General features: G+C 34.3%; 2 long non-coding RNA genes across 3 annotated transcripts in view; both read left to right on the top strand.

The window, feature by feature from the left end:
* The first annotated feature begins 2,310 nt into the window (after positions 1–2,310).
* Positions 2,311–16,168, top strand: LOC114459350 (uncharacterized). 2 transcript variants are annotated; one of them, XR_003673317.1, is made up of 4 exons: positions 2,311–2,418; positions 5,475–5,565; positions 15,888–15,964; positions 16,119–16,168. It is a non-coding gene; the product is annotated as an uncharacterized LOC114459350 (long non-coding RNA). The 2 variants fall into 2 exon arrangements; XR_003673318.1 differs by lacking the exon at positions 2,311–2,418 and adding an exon at positions 2,734–3,584.
* A 9-nt stretch (positions 16,169–16,177) lies between these two features.
* Positions 16,178–17,335, top strand: part of LOC114459351 (uncharacterized) — a 28,816-nt gene continuing 27,658 nt past the window's right edge. The window contains exon 1 of the long non-coding RNA XR_003673319.1: positions 16,178–16,229. This is a non-coding gene — a long non-coding RNA (uncharacterized LOC114459351). The remainder of the gene's footprint in view (positions 16,230–17,335) is intronic.

Here is a 17,335-nt window from a genome sequence, read left to right as displayed (position 1 = left end):
CTTCCCAACACCCCAACAATGGCCCTCAGGTCAGCATTAGTGAACTGATATCACATGACCGCTGCTGCTGCGTTCTCTAGCTAGTGGGCGGGATAACACTACAGTCAGGATGACAGCGCTAGAGATGATATAGAAACTTTTTCTTTAGGAAAAACGACAGCTTTTAAAAGATGGAGACCAACACCTGAGCTACCAGACCTTCAGCAAAGGTAAAGTCAGAAAATTGTTCATACTTTTCACAGTGAATGGAACAAAAGGAAGGATTGGCTTTGTGGATGCTCCTCACTGAGGCTGTTCTGAGTTGTTGTTGTCATTTTCTCCGTGTTACTGTGTTTCCAACACGAACAACAGATGTGCTGCCGTGTCATGAGATATATCTTGCTAATAGTTTATGCTAATATCTTGCTAATAGTTTATGTTTCTTTAATGGTGTTTACGATGGCTAAATGCTTGTTCATGTGGATCTTGTTGGGTTTTTTCTTTCTTATAATGAATTTTATATTTTGGTAAGCGCATTGAGATGACTTGTAAATTGCTTTATACAAATAAAGTTGAATTGAATTGAATTGAATTGAATTGAATTAACACTTGCCAGCAGAAACATATGAAATTTGTCATTGGTGTTGACATTGGTGGTCTCAATTTGGAACACCCAGCCTACCCAACCCTAGTGGTCACGACACGTCACTGATGTCAATATAGTGTAGAAAATTTTATATGTAGTTACAAATATATCAAATAATATTATTAATAACAAACATTTTTTTGTTGATGTTTTTGTATTACTACAAAAAACAACTTGAATTTGATAACACACGATCACGTCAGTCAACACAATTTCTTGCAACATATCAAGCATTCTTATTAATCCAGCACGTGAGCAGTTAATCAAATATTTTCCTACATTAATAAAATCTCTATTTTCTTCCAGAAGAGTCATTTTGTTGATTTATTTATCTTACCAGAAATTTAAAACATAAGGTGAACCACAGGTGTAAGGAAATGATGATAGTTATTGGCTTTTTTTTAGGTTGACAGATTGTTTTATCATGATTTTATTGTCAATTTCATTCATCATTAATAACCTCTGTAAGAAATAATAATTAATTATTTTAATATTTTCTTATAACTATAGGGAGCCTTTGCAAAAGAGTCAAAGATCCAGCTCCAGAGCCACAGGTTACAGACCCCTGTCCAGAGAAAAGGAAGACAACATCATGGTGATGAACCAGATGCAGGCAGTGGACAACAGTGGATTAAGCTTTTAGACTTTGAACTTATTTTGTAAATATTTCTATTTTTAGAAGTTTGCTGTTTTTAATTAAATGTTTTGTCAAGCACAAAAAAAAAACACGGTGTAGTTTTTTTTCAAAGACTAATCTTCATGCATGTTTATTTTAAATACTCTGGGTCAAAAATAATAAATAATAGGAAAATGCTGTAGTTAAAATAGTAGAGAATTACATTTTCTTTTTCTCTTAATTTTAACTGTTTTTTTATCCTTTGCCATATATACATGATAATAACATAACACCTAAATTCAATAAAATATCACAGATTAACTAAAAGAAATAAAGCAAGCAGCTAATCACTCAATAGGGCAGTTTCAAACCATTACGGTACAATATTAAACTATTTTAGCATTAATAAGCATAAAAGATGTTGAGTCGTCTTACAGCTATAAACTTATTACTGAATTCTACTGAATGAGTATGACGTAAACATAAGTATATACATCTGTAATCACACACATTTCATTGTGCACATTAACACAGTCCTAACCAATGTGTGGCTTTACCACTTAATGTGACACTTTGCATGTTCAGTGAAAAATGATCTGCAAACATGTCAACTGCACTTAATTAATAAAATATAGAATAATTTTTAGAAAAAAAGGCAAACAATACCTTTTTTACAATCTTCAAATGATTGCACAAAATAATCAACCTGGTAAACCATGGATGACTAAGACTCACTTAACATTTTTAATATAAAAACATATAAAACTTGTTGAATGTAAGAAAATTTAATACATAATAAAAAAAAAACATCATTAGGTTTTAAAGTTGCTGTTTATTTATTTTGTATTTATTTATTTATTTTTTTACATTTTGATTTGTTTATTTAGTTTTCTACAATATTAAATGTTTGTGCAGCAGACAGAGAAGTCCATCTGTCTCTAATGTAACTTCCTCAAATGTCTGTGTGCTTCTGTGCACTCGCATCTCCAAATTGAACGAGCAAAACGCTCATTTCAATAGGGGCGTGTCCACCACTTCTGCACGTGCACTAATCATTAGATGTTTGATGGTTCTTTTTTCAGACATTCAGTGTAAGCTGCATGGCTGACACATCACACGCTGTCAGTGAGACACTTCTGAGGAAGGAGAGAGACATCACAGAAACTGTCAAACAAAGGTAAAGAGCAACATCTAATCTTACACAGAAATTGATTGTTTGCTTCTTTGTAACTGTGACTCCACAGTCTTGATTTTACTTTTCAGCAAATCTTCTCCGCAGTGAGACTGTGGCGGTTAGAAAGGAAAATAAGCCAGGAAGAAGGCAGATCTGAGTCAACTCTGACCTTACGTTACCATGGTTACCATGGCTCTTTTATAGGGACAGTCCTCAGAAGGCCATCATTACAGCGCGTCTGTGTGTGTGTGTGTGTGCGCGTGTTAGTAGTGGCAACTGTTTATATATTATGTATCTGATTAATTCACATTTGTCAGTAATAATAATTAAATAATTGATAGTTAATTTTAATAATACAATGTTTTTAAAGTGTGTACAAAATGCACATAATTTGTTTTAAAAATGTTGATATTGTTCTTTACACTTATGTTATAAAGGTCCCTGTGTGACAGACATGTGGCTTTAACTGACTGACCTTATTTTAAGGATTTTCCTCTGAAAAACAGGAACTAACAGGTACATTATGTTATAATAGTTATAGAGGAAACCCCAATTACGTCACAGAGTAAACATTATTATATATGTATATATATTAAGTATTGACATTCTGGTTGAATTTTATGCAACAAAGCATCATCTCAAGGCAAGGGCAAAATATCCAGATATATATCATATATCGTGGTATAGCCTGAAAATATTGAGATATTTAAAAAATGGCCATATCGCCCAGCCCTAGGCAGAACCTATTACTGTATGTTTCACTGTCTACTCTGCGCACACAGGGGCACACGCACACACACAGAGAATATTTGCTACATAAAATATAAGCAACACAGAATCAAACAGCTTTAACAAATTAACATTACAAACACAAAAGTAAATGATAGTTTATTTTCATGCACTACAGTTACAGGATCCTGGAAACTAATAAAGACACACAGCACACATGAACAGAGGCACACTTTCCTGTGTAAGACTGGCAGTTTACAGCCATTCTTTGCAGCCTAGATAGAGCGGAAACAGGAAGCACCAAACCACAGGCTGCAAATGCCCCTCGCTCTAACACTCTAACGTCACTCTGCTGTGTTCACACTGTGAGCTGGTGACAGACACACAGACGCAGCTTCTTCTCTACAGCAGCAGCTGAAAAGGCTCTGAGCTGATGTGAGGTGAGGAATCAGTGAGTGTCTGATGAGCAGCTTCACTCTGATCACACACTGACTCAACCATGTGGATCCACTGCTGTCAATCATCTGCTGCTATTACAATTACAATTCATTATTCATTATAGTTACAACGGAATTAGAATCAGAATTATAACTGAAATACAATATGTTGCTGTCGTAATCATAATTGATTGTAATTGAGTTCAGAAAATTTGACTTTGTAATTGTCATGATTTTTATTTATTTTTAATTATCAATTACAATTTAATGAAACGTGAACCTGTGGAACCATTTTACAGTTCTATGGCTTACACACATGTAGTTAACAACGATTAAAATATGTTTCATATCATGTTTTCACTTCACTTGAGGATCATTTTACCATTAAATAAATTAAATCTATGCTATACTCACTGTAAACATGAATAAGTTACCACAACTAAAAAACATTCAGAAAATTCTTGCCAGATTTTTTTTATTTTTTTTAAAGTTGATTAACTTAAAAATAATTTTTTTCCGGAACTTAAAAGGTTGGATGACTGGCTACTTGTACTTTTTGATAACATTTATATTAAAGTGTTATATGAAGTAAGTTTTTTTTAAAACAACAGAAATAACTTTATCATTCTTAGCATGTAATTACTTAGATATATTACTTTTTCTATAACTTTGAGTGTAAACTACTTAATCTATTTAATGACTTTGAACGTTCATATTTACAGTGCTGACAGAAAAAAGGCTCAGACGTCCACACCATAAATATTAATACCAGGTTTATTTATTAAAGGCTCAATAATTGTGATTAACTGAATTTGAACTTCAGTCATTGAGAACATAATTGTAATTAACATTAAGGGGAAAAACAACAATTGTAATTTTAATTGTAATTGGAAAAAATGCTGGTGACCGTAATGGTAATTAAGTTGTAATTGAAGACGTAATTGTAATTGTTCTTTCTACATTGTTCTTTGAAAGAGGAGCTTGGTTTGTAAACATACAGTATGTTTGAACTTTTTCAGTGATGTACAGGTTTTCATTTCTTCACTGTAATGGTTCTATAGATGAACACCTTTGACTGATATACAGTGTGTTTATGTGTTGGGTCATACAGGCTGTTTTTAACATATATATTACCCTCACAATGTCTTTATTTTCTCTTATTTGAAATAACTTTTGGATTCCCTTTGGTCACTGATTGTGATTTGCTTTGTTCACAATGTGAATAGTTTTGTGGTCGACCAAATCCTAGAATTTCAGTGCCTTCAGTTTATTTACTGTTTTTATTGCTCTTTTATGACCTTTGAATATTAAGTCCATATTTGTTTTATATGTGTTCTCCACATGTTCACACAGTCAGTAATAAATGGGAGAATGAAGGAACAGAACAAGGTCTATAGTGATGACTGATTTAAAAAAAAAAAAATACTTTTTGTAATATTGTGATTGACGTTGCTATTTTGGCTGCAATGTACTGTATATGTGACTTCCAAGAAATTATATTTTATTCACTCTCTCTATTTTTATGCTATTTATTATTCATTTCTTCACATACTTTGGCCAATCGGTAATGGAGAAAACGAATACAGGTGTTCATTTTCCGTCTTTTGTTTTCTGTACCGAAGCAAAAAAGCTTGAAATTGAAAAACAAGGCATTTTCCGTTTTTTCTTTTTGGTTTTGGAAACAAATATCAAATGAGTGTTTTTTTTTCGTTTTTTCATGTTTTTGTTACATAATAAAAAACAAATGAACTAATGATACACAGATTTTCCTCAAATGTAATTGTGCTTCTGTGCACTCACCTCTCCACATTAAACAAGCAAAACGCTTATTTAAATAGGGGCGGTCTCCACCACTTCTGCATGCGCACTAATCATTAGACGTTCTTTTTTCAGACATTAAGTGTAAGCTGGCTTACACGTCACACGCTGTCAGTGAGACGCTTCTGAGGAAGGAGAGAGACATCACAGAAAGTGTCAAACAAAGGTAAAGAGCAACATCTACTTTTACACTTACACACAAATGGATTCTTTGCTTCTTTAGCAGCTGCTGCTCACCTGCATGTAGACATGATGTAACTGTGACTCCAGAGTCTTGATTTTACTTTTCAGCAAATCTTCTCTGCAGTGAGACTGTGGAGGTTAGAAAGGAAAAGAATGGTTGTTGTAATGTAGCAGACTGTTGGAAAATGTTTTCTTTTATTTATCTATTTATTTTATTTATTTATTGGAGGATAAGCCCCTTGAGATGGAACATCTCGTTTTTGAGGGGGTCCTCAACTTACATAAGATGACAGATACAGCAGAGTAGACAATACAAGAATTCAGTATTTCAGAAAAAATAAATACAACAAAGTATAGATAGACACACACACATACACACCCACACACACAAAGTATACATTTGACAGTTGTTCAAAACAGTAAATATTTTATACAAAAAATAAATAAGTAATAATAGTGATATCATTAATAGTAGCTATCTAATGATAGTAAGAACTTTCATTAGATTAAATAAATAAAAAGGTTTAGGTTACATAGCCTATGATCAAAAACACTGACAGATATTCTGGAGATGGAGGACAAGAGCATTTTTAAACAGAGACAGAGAGGTTAGAGAGCGGATCGATAATGGGAGAATGTTCCAGTCAAATGGAACTTTATATTTGAATGAAAATTTACCGACTTCTTTTTTGACTCTAGGGACAACAAGATATGGTTGATCAGCATGACCCAAACTGTATGACGATCTGAAAGGAATTATATATTGTTTTAAATAATCAGGAAAACTTAAATGAATACATTTAAATATAAATAATAGCCAGTGAAGCTGTCGTCTAGATGCCAGAGAGAGCCATGTGTTCATACATTTGGCAGTGGTGAGTTCTGAAGGGACAGCGGAGGATAAATCTACACAGACTATTGTAAGTGACATTAAGTGGTTGGAGAATCGTGGCAGTGGTGTTTTGATAAATAATATCACTGTAATCAATAATGGGAAGAATCAATTGTAAAATGATCCTTTTTCTAACTGAGTAACTAAAACAATAACTGATTGATAAAGCAATTTTAAGCGATAAGACATTTTGTTTGTAATAGTTTGTATATGAGTTTTAAATGATAGTGAGGAGTCTAGCCATAGACCAAGATATTTAAACTGATCAACAACTGGGACTGGTGACAAATCAGAAAAAGTAAGTTTAATCTCATTGGCTGAAACTGGGCGAACACGCTTCTGGAACAACATAAGATTTGATTTTGAGTTATTGAGTAATAGTTTATTAGATTGTAGCCAGGATTGAACTACATTAAAGTCATGCTGAATAGAGTGATTTATATCAGAGATATTGGATTTTGCAGAATAAATCACAGTGTCATCAGCATAAAGTTGGATGTTACAGTCATTGCATGCAAGAGGGAGATCATTAATAAATATTGAAAATAAAAGTGGGTCAAGAGAAGAACTCTGCGGAACACCTTTCTCAATAAATAAAAATTCAGAGTAGCTGCCATTGTAAAACACACACTGCTGCTGATGATGAAGGTAAGAATTGAACCAGAGGAGTGAAGACCTATCCAGGCCTATAGAATGAAGCTTGTCTAAAAGCAAATAGTGATCGACCATATCAAACGCTTTGGTGAGATCTATAAATAAAGCACCAGTAAGCAGATTATTGTCAAAGCCAGAGAAAATATCATTGGTAAATTTTAATAAAGCAGATGTAGTAGAGAAGTGTTTTCTAAAGCCAGATTGAAATGGAGATGAGAGGTTATTGGTTGAGAGGTGTTCTGATAGTTATTTAAAGACTATTTTCTCATAGACTTTAACAATACTGTTAATCATAGAGATTGGTCTGTAGTTATTTACAATACTAGTGTCACCCCCTTTGTACACGGGGATGACCTTTGCACATTTCCAGGCAGAGGGAACTTCACATGTACTAAATGATAGTTAAACAGATCGGCTAAAGGAAAACATAGAACATGAGAGGCAAGCTTGATAAACTTGGTCTCAATGGACCAGCACTGCTATGAGAAAGTTCATTTATGATCTGCTCTACTACAGCTGGGCTTACCCTACTGAATGAGAAACAGCTGCAAGATGGAGCATCAGAGGAAGAAAGTGAAGCATGGGGAGGAGAATGGACCTGTGGAAGTTGTGAAAAATGTTGGCTAAAGGCAGAAGCAATCGCACCAGAGTCATTAGTAATTACATCATTAATAAGCATATTATGAGTTGCAGAGTTAGATTTACCTGATAATTTGTTTATTTGCTTCCAAAACTGTTTAGGATGTTTAAAGTTATTTGTGAGACTGTTTTTGTAATAATTTGATCTAGCATTTCTAGTTTGCGTGGTACATATATTTCGCAGGTGTCGATATACATCCCAGTCAGCAGCAAGCTTAGTGTGATTAAAAGTTGACCAGGCCTTATCCCGTTGTCTAAACAGACTGAGGAGTTCTCCATTCACCCAGGGAAGATGGCTTCCTTTAACTGTGATTTCTGTAAATGGAGCATGAAGATTAATAACATTTAGAAGTTCAGAGGAGAAATAGTCCCAGGCTTCATTTATGGAAGGTATTAAAAAAAGTCTGTCCCAGTTAATATTTAAAATATCGTTAATAAAGTTTTCACTGTTTAATCATTTTGTTCTACAAACTTTAATAATTTTTGGGGAGAGACATGGAGGTTTAATTTTTCATATACAATACACAATACAGTGATCGCTAAAACAATCAGATAACACACCAGAGGCTAAAAAGCTCAGGGTGAGTTACTAAGATCAGATCAAGAAGAGATTGTGATGTGGGACTAATTCTTGTAGGGTCATTAATCAACTGGGAAATGTTTGAGCTATTAAAAATATTTGACTCAGATGCAGAGGAAGGAGCCAACCAGTTTATGTTAAAGTCACCCAGTAAAATCATCTCATTATTACGGCCTAAGGATGAAACTGTAGACAATATATTTTTCACGGAATCAGAAGGGGAGTTAGGAGGTCTGTAAATATTACCAATGATTAATTGTTTATTTTCATGTAAAATAACTTTTACAACAGACCCTCAAAGTGCACTGGTTTTTCTTTTGGGTGAATAAGCAGAGATTGAAGATTAGATGCTATAAAGGTGGCTACGCCGCCGCCTCTAGAGCCTCGGTCTGCTCTGTACAGAACTGCTGCTCTGTGAGAACAACCAGTCAAGAGCACTTATAGTCATACATACACTTCCACACCACCACACAATCACACATACATACATAATACAAGAAACAGCAAACAACAACAAAAACAAAACAGAAATCTCAGTCTGCAATATTAAATTAGGGAAAATCTTCTTAAACTAGATAGCATACCAAAATGTATATCAATCAATGAAATAGGATTAGTTCAAGAAAAAATAAATAAACCCTAATTAATGTAACAGAAACAGAAACTACACAACCATTAATATTATTGTCTTTATAACAGTCGAATCTGCTGCTCCAAACAGTCAAATAGACGGGATATGCATCACGTGATTGAATCACGATAGCCACCGTTTACGGCAAACAGAGAACAGCGTGACAACAGTCAACAGTCAGCCGCAGCAGCTCAGAAACTTAAATATAAGTGACACGCAAGAAAGAAGGTTTACAAACCAGAGTCGTGTGGATCATTTGGATACGTTGCGGATGTACACCTCCACCTCGTCAGGAGAACGGAGCAGTTGAAATTTGCCGTTGTCTGCATGGATTCGAAGAGTAGAGGGATAGACCCAGTTGTACTTTATCTCCAGGTCACGGAGCTTCTCTGTATGAGACAGAACTAAGGCTGGGCCATATATCAAGTTTTTAATAAATATCGATATATTTATTCAGGAGATATAGCATAGGACTATATCATAATATCGATATAATTAACGTAACATTAAAAGTTTTTTTTTCCGTAAAGCCACCAGTATGCTTTATTCTCCTCCTACTATTTGTCCCTCTTAACCCCGCCCCCCCTCTCTTGCTCTGTCCCTCTGATCGCAGCCAAAACAAACTACGCTGAAAGATTCAATGACTCGTGCTGTGCCTTAAAAGTGGGGTGAGATTACCAAAGCATTAGCCTACCATATTACTAAGGACATGGTCCCCATAATGAGAAAGTCTATGACAGGCATAATGCTTAGTAAAACTGTGTGTGTGTGTGTGTGTGTGTGTGTGTGTGTGTGTGTGTGTGTGTGTGTGTGTGTGTGTGTGTGTGTGTGAGCTGTGGTGATCCAGAGGTCTCCGTGGGTCAATAATGTTGTAAACAGAACTCAAAACAACTTGTTACCGTCACACTGCATGTTTATTGTAAGCAGGGGAAGATCAAACACTGCTTATGTCGTTTCAGACGGGACGGTAACAGAAAAGTAACATAAAGCTCCATCCATGCGCTCAGTACAAATCAGGAAGTAGGCAAGTCTGACTCAACTCTGACCTTACGTTACCATGGTTACCATGGCTCCTTTATAAGGACAGTCCTCAGAAGGCCATCATAAAAGCGCGTGTGTGTGTGCGTGTGCGCGTTAGTAATGGCAACTGTTTATATATTATGTATCTGATAAATTCACAATTGTCAGTGATAATAGATGAATAATTCATTAATTATAATAATGAAAAAATGTACAGCACTTTGGTCAGCTGAAGTTGCTTTTAAAATGTGCACAAATGCACAATATTTATTTTATAAATGTTGATATTATTCTCTACACTTATGTTAATAAAGGTCCCTGTGTGACATTAGACGTGGCTTTAACTGACTTAATTCATTTTAAGGATTTGACTCTGAAAAATTGAACTAACAGATACGTTATGCTATAATAGAGGAAACCCCAATTATATCACAGAAAAAACATTATTATATATATTAAGTATTGACATTCTGGTTCCTTTTTATGCATCAAAGCATCATCTTAAGATAAGGGCAAAAAATCGAGATATATATTGTATATCGTGGTATAGCTTAAAAATATCGGGATATATATATAAAAAAAATCACTGCATATTTCACTGTCTACTCTGCGCGTGCGCACACACACACACACACATACACACACATAGAACATTTGCTACATAAAATAGAAGCAACATAAAATCAAACAGCTTTAACACATTAACATTACAAACACAAAAGTAAATGATAATTTATTTTCATTCATTACAGTTACAGGATCCTGGAAACTGATAAAGATACACAGCACACATGAACAACGGCACGCATTCCTGTGTAAGACTGACAGTTTATTACAGCCTAGATAGAACAGAAACAGGAAGCACCAAACCACAGGCTGCAAATGTCTCTGAGACAACACCAGGCAAACACAACCCAGTACACGTGATCAACACAACATCCAGCAATGCATCAAAGAACAGTGAATAATGTTCTATAGAATATCTAAAATGTCATAAAATAATGGCGTCTTACTGTCCAAACTACGTCTAAGGAGCTGTAGAGGCCTGAAATGTTGTCCTGCAGGGCTGTCAGCTTCTTCTTCTTCTTCTCTCTCCTCTCTCCACAGGGCTTCCTGATTCAAACAAAGTAGATAGAAAACAATTAAAGAAACATTTACATAAATATTTAATTGATGTATGAGGTGCCAATATTAAAGTTGTGCATGCTAAATGAAAGAGCAACTTTTTGTAATAGTTAGCAAAAAAAATAAATATTTTAACCAGATTTACAGCAATATTTGTGGAATTTGTGAGAATTGTTTTCTTGTAAAAAGATAATGTCAATCTAAATCTAAATGTTAAATATTGAATTAAAATCTAAATGTTAAGTCTAGATATTACATTTAAATATACTTTTATTTTGGTGCTTTTGGTGAATTTGCATTTGAGCTATACATTTACTTTCACCCATGACATTTAGGTTAAACATTTAGATTTAACATGTATTATGTAGATTCAACATTTAGCTTTAGATGTACATTTAGATTTAAGATTAAAAATTTAGATTGATATATATATGTAACATTTAGATTTAACATTGACATTACATTTTTAAAAGAAAAAAACTCTATCACAAATTTTAAAAAAATATTGCTGTAAATCTGGTCAAAAATAAGATTTTTAAATGTGTTTTGTTGCTAAATGTTGCAAAAGTTGCTGTTTATTTTAACATGCACAACTTTACAATCAGCACCACATAGAGATGTTGTCCTATGAAGGCATGGAGTGGTTTAAAGATGTGATGTCATCTCAGAGCAGTGTGTGAGCAAACTGGTGACCAGCATGAGCTGGAGGAATCAGACTGTGTCAGAGACGTTTACAGAGAGAGTTGTAACATTAGAAGTTTAAAATGTTTGACCATCATGTGATTCATGGAGATTAATTATTTCACTGGAAGTTATTGGTGGGAAATTCGAATCAAATGATTCCTAGTGACAAAACTGGGATTTTTGGTAATTTGTCGTCAATAACGGCATTGATTTAGAATATTTATACAGTACACCGTCATATGTATGTGTATATACAATATATGTTTATTTAGTTCTATAAATAGTTTTTTTTTATCCTATTGTAAATTTGTTTTAAAGATTAGTGTAAACAACTAGTTTATCTGCTTTTTGATGCAGTTCAGGCCAACATTAATTTATTTAAAAATGTGTTGATATGTATTGTATACAGGATGTATTGCTTTGAATTTTCTTTAATGTTCTTAAACTTGTATTAAGATCAATCACATCCCAATGTTTATTAACATAATAATAACCATACAACTTTTATACATACAACCAACTTCCATTTAGAATTTAGAATTCATACTAGTTTATTATCTTCAATTTCAGTAATCCCATGGTAATTAAGGGCCTATGATTTAATGTAATCTTTGACTTTTAGATATCATTAAAAAAACAAACCACATCCAGACAGGACACATTTATTATTTTTATACAAAAATAGATCTGTGAGGTAATCACTGTAAGTTTCACTGTCTACTCTGGGTTCAGTCTTTTGTTGGCTGTGTGATGCCAACTTTATCACCATCAATGGAAGAAAAACCCAAGAGATGGTTTTGGACCCTCACACCCTGGTTAGAACACACCATCATCAAATCAACCAGTATTTACCTAGTTTCTCATATGGGGGTACGTGTACCCCTAGAGGTACGCCATGGCACTACAATGGGTACTACAGAGAAAGAGAGAGAGGAAAATAAACCATTTTAAATTTGTGTTATCACTCATTCATTCCATCATTATGATCTATAGATTTTTATATAGTTTTCTATGTAAATGCACACCACAGTTTATTGTATGGTATCTTTAATTGTTTAAATGTTATAGTTAATGATTTTTGATTAGGCAGTTGATGATTGACTTCATGACATTTGCCATTATTTACAAGTTGTGTTTAAGTTTTGATATAATGGTGTTTGCTTTATAGCTTCTACTGTAGTTTCTTTATATTTTAGGTAGTTTATTACAGTTGTTTTGTATTTAACCATCATTTATTAGAGTGATCCTTAAACTTTATTATAGTTTTTATTATTCTTCCCTCTTGCTTTAACTACTCCTGCATTTTCAACACATTTCAACAATTTTGGAGTCAAACTGTTCAAATAATTAAATTTATGCTATGTTTTAAATCATTTTTAACCATTCAACTATTTAATTTTTATTTTACCATCCACATTTTATTCTAGTTTTCATTGTTTAGTGGTGAATGTGTTGTTGTCTTTTCCCTGGGATCCTCAGCATTACCTCCTCTTCTTCATGGTTAACCTTAGCACTGATCATTTTATACTCATATTCATTATCTTCCCTTTTTGTATGAATGCAGTTTTTAATGGTTTTTTAAAGTTTTAGTAATAAAGTCACTTATGAAATGGGACCATGTTAACATACAGGTCTGAGTGTCTTGTGTTATATTTTGTTGGGTGAAAGTCCAAAGGTGGTGTTGTCCTCCGTCTTTGTCCACATACTGGTGCCACACTGTAAACTGGTGATGGACCATGTCATTGTGATACACAAAGGAAAAGACAAGCACAGCATAGCACAAAGATACAGGAAAAACTACTCAAATGTAAACATATCATGGACATTCCCCTAAGAGAAAATCACGTGTCAATCTCAAGGCTCAGGGGCCAAATCTGGCCCTTCAGAGCATCTGATTTGGGCCTCAGGAGAAAATAAGGTCACACTTTACTTAACGTTTTATACATAAAGGCTGACATTACGCTGTTATTATGACTAGGGATGCACCAATCAGCTTTTTTCACCTCCGATACCTATACCGATATCTGGTGTTTCCTATTGGCTGATACCAATAGGATACATAAATTAATTACCAAACAAATGGTTTGTCTCATTGTGGGAAAAAGACTGGAATCCTGCTTTCATACATCAGACATGTATTTTGTATTTAAAAAACATAAATAAACAGATATAAATGTAGTGAGTTACATTTTATTTACTAACTATTCACTAATACAAATTAAATAATAAAGGAACTAAAATTGAGAGGAAAAAACTAGCTTGGTTGGTAAACATTAAAAATAAACAGAAATCTTCTCTTTAAAATGGTTTAGTGAAAAACAGCTTCTCTAGCTTAGTAAATAAAGAATATACAATCTGACTCCTAATATCACTGGTTCAGTCAGTGTAATCAAAAATGTAAATTTAAATAACAATGTAATAATAAAGAAAAAAAAAAACAAGAAAAACAAAACAAAACAATAGCTTCACTAGCTTGGTGGAAAGATATTAACAATACACATAAATCAGCTCTTCAAAATGGTTTAGTGCAATTTAAAATGTAAAATTACATTTAAAAAAAGCATAGCTGGTGTGTGACTGGAGATTTGTAGCATTTAGCATTAGCATCACAGTGTGTGGCATACATATTTGCCAACCCTCCCGAAAATCTCCCGGGGCCACCATTCTCCCGATTTTCTCCCGCTTTCCGCCCTGACATTGTCTGGAATACCAGGAAAGATCTTCCTCAGGAAGCAAGGATTTACAGGTTTTGGACCATGCTAGGGAGAGATGGAAGATTCCAGACTCTGGTACATGTGATGAAGGCACTTTTGTGCGTGCCCCACAGCAATGAATCATCAGAGAGGGTGTTCAGCATGGTTAGAAAGATAGTGACAGAGAATAGAACAATAATGGACAATTTAACCCTTAACCCACTTCTTTCCTGCAAATTAAATTTTGAAGGTCCTGCCCATACCTACGCTCCTTCAAGAGCTGTGTCACTGGCTGCAAAGCATTGCACCTTCAAATACAACCATGTGTAGGGAAGTTTTTGTTATGGTTATAGCCGTTGATGTATAGGCTATGTTTAATTTTCCTTTTGTTGATATTTTTTATTTTTATTTATTTTTGATGGATAATTTATGCAATGTATGCCTTTTTTGTTTAATTTTATGTAATTTATTTTATTTATTCTACTACTACCACCATTTACCATTTGCACGGGTACTGTGGAATTTGTTCTTTACTTTAAATGTGTTTTTCAAATTAAAGAACACTGTGAAATTGAATTATTTCATTTTCTCTTTCAAAAGCAAACTACCCCCCCCCCCTTTTGAAAATCTCCCTAATTTTGAGGTCTCAAGGTTGGCAAGTGTGGTGGCATATAGCGTTAGCATCACAGTGTGTAGCATTTAGCATTAACTTCACAATGTGTCCCATTTAGCGTTAGCATCACAGTTTGTAGAATTTAGCGTTAGCATCACAGTTTGTAGAATTTAGCATTAGCATCACAGTTTGTAAAATTTAGCGTTAGCATCACAGTTTGTAAAATTTAGCGTGAGCATCACACTGTGTAGCATTTAGCGTTAGCATCACAGTGTGTAGCATTTAGCATTAGCATCACAGTTTGTAGAATTTAACGTTAGCATCACAGTTTGTAAAATTTAGCCTTAGCATCACAGTTTGTAAAATTTAGCGTTAGCATCACAGTTTGTAGAATTTAGCGTTAGCATCACAGTTTGTAAAATTTAGCGTTAGCATCACACTGTGTAGCATTTAGCGTTAACATCACTGTCTGTAGCATTTAGCATTTGCATCACAGTGTGTAGCATGTAGCATTAGCATCACAGTGTGTAGCATTTAGCGTTAGCATCACAGCATGTAGCATCTAGCATTATCATCACGGTGTGTAGCATTTAGCGTTAGCATCACAGTGTGTAGCACTAACTCTCATCCAGTCAGTGTGCTGATAAACTTCAGAGCTCCAGATATTTGTTGTGAAACTCAGAGCTTTGACATCTTTTATCTTCTCTAATGTGTGTTTACACTCTTTACCATGATACTCAGGTAGCGCTGTCTGTCTCACACTCATATTTTCAGCTCATCATCTCGTGACGTGGATAAATGGGTCAGTGCTTGGTGAAGAAACAACATGAGATCCAGACTGAAGATCAGAGGTGAGACCACGTCAGAGCTCAGCACTCACACCTCTGTACATCAGTGTTACACTGTGTGTGTGTGTGTGTGTGTGTGTGTGTGTGTGTGTGTGTGTGTGTGTGTGTGTGTGTGTGTGTGTGTGTGTGTGCGCGCGCGTGCGTGCGTGTGTGCCAGGAAGCAGCTCACAACTGGACCTGGACCTGGACCCAGCTGTGTGTCCTTTAGAAGTGACCAGTCCATGGACAGACTTATTGTCTTCAAAGGAGGTCCATCTACTGACCCACAGTGAGTCCACATAAAGAAGGTTGCTGGTTGTCTTCCTGATGGTCCAGGGGCCTCATTTATTGATCCGTTCATAGAACTGGTTCTAAATACGTTCAGACCAATGAAATGTAGAATGTGCACCAGTACAAAAAGAATCAGTATTTTTGAAGCGTGTGGACAGAGGTCGTACACACAGCAGTGTTGATTCATCTCTCAGTCCATGTGGACTAAAGTGTCAATCACTTTTCTTTGTTTTCACACTAAATACAGTCACCAACTATTTCCTCAGTCACTAGTTATTATTATTAATAATTATACATTATTATAATTAGTTCACCACCTAATAAACACTAAACTTTTACAGCACATTTTTCAAACACTAACACACTTTAGGACCAATGCTTGTTAACAATATAAAATAAAGTGTATTAATCTCTGATCAATGAATGGATCATATACTGTGTGGTAAACAGAGGAGATAAACACGTATATTTATATAAACATATTATTACTGATGGTTTAAACACATGGAGACTGTGATCATCTCAATAAAAAGTACAGGATACTTTACAGTTTTTTATTGATAACAATCATTGGTGGAAAGTGAAGTCACATGATCTAAACTCTAACACATGTCCATCTGTCCAAAGCACAAATGTTAATTACTGTAAATGACTGATTTAGTCTTTATTACATCATATACAATCATTTAGAACCATCAAAGATCTTATTTTATAATCAAACCTGACATAAATCATTCAAAGTTAAAGATCAGATGTATTTAATGTAATGCTCTTTGTTGTTAGTATTGTGTAGTTCAGTGTGTTTTTATTTTGACCAACCCTATCACAATAAAACTAAAGAAGGTTCTCGACATAATATCACACACAAAACAATATTTTACTTATATTACTATTTTCAAATAAACATTCAATATATTAGTACAGTGCCCTTCGCAAGTATGTATTCATGTGGGAGCATAAGGGGTATATTTGCGGGTGCAAAATGTGGGTGCAATTTTCCTGGTTTAATTCTATGGGACATGTGCATGACTTGATCATCACTTTTATATTTTTTTGTATGGTGTATTTTTCTGTAACATATGTTTTTTGGAGTCATGTGTATTT

Source organism: Gouania willdenowi, unplaced genomic scaffold (genome assembly GCF_900634775.1).
Source record: "Gouania willdenowi unplaced genomic scaffold, fGouWil2.1 scaffold_303_arrow_ctg1, whole genome shotgun sequence".
Classification (NCBI taxonomy): Eukaryota; Metazoa; Chordata; class Actinopteri; order Blenniiformes; family Gobiesocidae; genus Gouania; species Gouania willdenowi.
The sequence above is the reverse complement of the archived record's forward strand: the minus strand, read 5'-3'. Positions and strand labels throughout refer to the sequence as shown.